The 3,996-nt window shown below is 35.7% G+C and overlaps 1 pseudogene; it reads right to left on the reverse strand.

The window, feature by feature from the left end:
* Positions 1 to 2,142: 2,142 nt before the first annotated feature.
* Positions 2,143 to 3,504, reverse strand: LOC143555230 (3-ketoacyl-CoA synthase 5 pseudogene; annotated as a pseudogene).
* Between the last annotated feature and the right edge of the window lie 492 nt (positions 3,505 to 3,996).

Here is a 3,996-nt window from a genome sequence, read left to right on the forward strand (position 1 = left end):
GCAACAATTGTTACTTAAAACAGTTAAAAGTACAAAAAGGACACCATACTCCTCGTGAAACAATGTAACTCGATATTTGAATTCACCACCCAACACCATCATTCAATTTAATACACACTCCCTAGTATGTGATGGTGAAGTCTTATCTCCATTTAGTAGGAAACATCAAAACTTGCAACATCGTACATTTTTCTTTAACCACAAATTTTTACATCTAAGTATCACATTGTACATGCAAAAAAAGCAACAGCATACTAGTAGAGACCACTAGATTTGAATAGCTCATGTACCGTCTTTTAACTCTCCTACCGTTGGTAAAGCTACTCTAGGTTGGGGGTAGGTCTTGGTGGGAAAGTTATAGATATTTTTCCTGGTGATATAACGCAAGGTCTTCCAAAACTGGAACAGATGCTATAAGTGCGATCGATATAATGTCTGGTTTTATGTTACCATCTTTTATACGTCCTCCTTAGGTTTTATGTTTGTTTATAATGTCTGGTTTCTTGTATATTGATAACGCTCCATTTTATATAATAAGATATATGATATAGACAAAAAACTACACAAAATAGCAAGTTTTCTTTTATATATGATATTGAAATATTAGAAATTACTTAAAAAATAAATAAATTATATATTAATTGAAAAATAATAGATAATAGAATTAGTTTTTAATGCTCAAATATAACTTAAAATAGTTAAATACAAAAAAAAAAAAACAAAACCCATAGTTAAATCAGGTAACGCAACACATCTAACTAGTGAGCATGGTTAACGGGTTGACTAGTTCAACTCAAACAAGGCCGCTATATGCCTATATCTATTCGTGAAAAAGACTGAAAACATTTAAAATTGTGTAACTCCAAGTGACACGTTTAGCATATTCATCAACTCATGCCAAACAAGTTAGTGAGTCAAAGAGTAATAGTCAAGCTTTAAATATGCTATCGTGTGAATGACGAGTTGTAATAAATAGGCAAAACGGGTTAGCAGGCCAACCATTAGTAACTAAAGTTGTTTTGTTAAATGAGTTAAACATGTTAGCCAAACCACGACCCGTTTAATGAAACATGTTCATGAACCAAACATGACTTGTTTACCAAACAACCGTTAAAATATAACTACCCAAAATCTCATTATTTCATGTCACGCTTTGTATCACGTTGGAGATTAATTATTACAAAACATACCCCTTAATTAGTAGGTACGTGAATCTTTATACAATAATAACCAAGGTTTTCAATTGTCTCTAGTAAAATCACTCAAAATTGTTTGGTTCCCCTACCTTTAATCGATCAATTTTCATTAGATGTTTCAATCCATAGAAAATGACCGTTGTTGGTATTGCAGGTAATAGTCCATAAACATCCGTAATGCTAAAATAAATGCCAGTAATGTCTCCACAATTAATAGGTAAATTTCATCGGTAATCCTTGGTTTGGTGGCATACATCATGTAATCGAATATGATTTTGAGCTTTGCATGAAACTCAAGACTATTTGAGTTGAAAATAGATGTTAGGCCTTCTTTTGTATGTTAGTCTTTTGTATTACTACGACATGGTATGGCTTGCACTATGAATTGTGCAACCATACCCATAGCTTGTCGGTTCGTTTATGTATGTTTGGGCCCAAGGCCATGTAAGTTTGAGCCCGTAGGGCCGGTTGATATGAAACAAGTATGGTATGGCTTGCACTATGAATTGTGCAACCATACCCATGCATACTAACCTTTTGGCAATACTCTTACCTTATCCATATTAACAACCCTCCAAAACCCTCGCTTTCTCTGTAACTCACGGCAAATAACAAACCCATCCAAGATCCGAGATCTCGGTTGCTTACTAGTGATTTCCGCTACCTAGTAAGTGAGATTGATTCAAGAACTTGTTGTTAGATTTGGTGTCGGGACTTACAATAGAAAAGGAACATACTTGAAAAGAGAGAGTTATTATTAGCATCATAAATCAAGGAAAAAACATAAGACTTAAATACCAAACAATCTTTATTAATCAGATACATAATACAACTTATCATCTACTTCGCCTTTTGTTCTTGATCCAGATCACTCCCAGTACGTAAGTTCTAAAAACCATTTTATTTAGATAATAATTATTAAAAAAAAATCTGGCTCTTTACGTAATTAGAGCTTCACAACTTCTGGAACCGGAACCGGGTACTTATGAATGCAATCTGCCCATGCACCAGTTTTTGGAACCTCAATATCTCTATTACACTTCCAAACCACACTATTACACTTAAAACCACTCCCAAACCCTATTTGCCAAACCCTATCACCTTTCTTCATCCTCCCCTTAGCTTCTATATATCCCATCTCATACCATAATGACGAAGACGACGTATTCCCCCATCGATATAACGTCATCCTCGACGCCTCAATATGCTCATCTGACAACTTCAAGCTCGCCTGGATCGCATCAATCACCGCTCTTCCTCCCGCATAGATACAATAATGATCGAACGCCTTTTTGAAGTCAGGAATGTAGGGTTTGTTATGCAATTTAAACACTTTTCTTGCTATAAGATTGAAGAGAAACAATAGTTGTTCGGATAACGGTAGAACCAATGATCCGAGAGTACTAATGTTTGATTTTAAAGACTTAGCAGCAATCACCATGAGATCTTGACTTAGAGCTATTCCTAAATAGCCTTCTTCATCTTCTTGTTGTGTAACACAACTATAAGAGTTGTCATCAGATCCTTTGTGTGTACGGATAACATGCAAGAGACTATACTTTGCATGGTGTCTTGAACATCTTTTGTTTGTCAAGAGGATTGCTGCACCTCCCATTCTAAAGATACAATTTGGGAGAAGCATGGATCTTTGTTTACCTAAATATGAATTTGGAGTGATGATTTCAGTGCTTATAACAATTGCATTAGATTCAGGATGGATTTGAAGAAGGTGTTTAGCCAAATCAATCGAAATTAAGCCAGCGCTACATCCCATTCCGGATAAGTTATAGCTCTTCACATTACTTCTCATTTTGTATTTGTGAATCACTATAGATGAAAGTGATGGATTTGCATTAAAGAGGCTGCAATTGAGGATTATAATATCGATGTCTTCTGGTTTAAGTCCGGTTTGCTCAAACAACGAGTCCATTGCGGAGAAAACCACCATTTCGGTCTCGTCTCTAGCATTTGTCAAACTAGGGTTTGGTGGGATGTAATGTAATGCTTGGGGTAAGCTTGTTTCTTCACCTATACCGGCTCGCTCGAAGATTTTAAGTTGGAATGCGATGCTCTTGGGTTGCGAGGCTAAAATGATGCGTCCGTGTTCGTAGGCAGTGGCGAAGGGTACCCGACACATTGGGGGAGGCTTGAAACAAGCGAAGTCAAGAAGGTAGACGGTTTTAGGCTTGTTCATGAAGTAGAACACTAGCATGGTGATGAGTAGTGGGGAGTAAGATATGAGGGGATCATGTAGAGAGAAAGATATGTTGAGATATTGCTCATAGGCTACTTTTGCAAAGTTATGCATGGGTTAGTTTGAAATTCAAAGGAAGTAGAGTGATTGTGTTTTGAAATTCAAGAGGAGAGTGATTGGTATATATGAAGGAAAATGGGAAGGTGAAGAAATAAAGAATGGAGAAGAAAATGGAAATTTGTAATGTGTATTAGAGGAAAGGGTGGTTGAGGTAGACGGGAGATTATTTGAGTGGCCCATATATATATGTCCATATTCACAACTATTAATGGATATGATTGGATGGATTGCTTGCATTAGGCTAAGTTATCTAAAAGGCTTTAATTAACTTATCCAAAATTCCAAACTAATAAGGGATTACTTTGTCTTATAAAATAAGAGTTAATTTACAAATCTCCATTCTAACTTAAAAAACAAACGTTCATAAACCCGCTAACTAAAAACCCACCCATCAACCTTGTCGTGTTTCAGGTCAACCTGTTTTATGTTTTTTTTATGAGTATGAGTCATATAGCAACTTAGTAATAATTTAGTAATAATTTAAAT

This window comes from Bidens hawaiensis, unplaced genomic scaffold (genome assembly GCF_021521415.1).
Source record: "Bidens hawaiensis isolate Kalapana, Puna unplaced genomic scaffold, B.hawaiensis_p1.1 tig00018028_1, whole genome shotgun sequence".
Taxonomy (NCBI): domain Eukaryota; kingdom Viridiplantae; phylum Streptophyta; class Magnoliopsida; order Asterales; family Asteraceae; genus Bidens; species Bidens hawaiensis.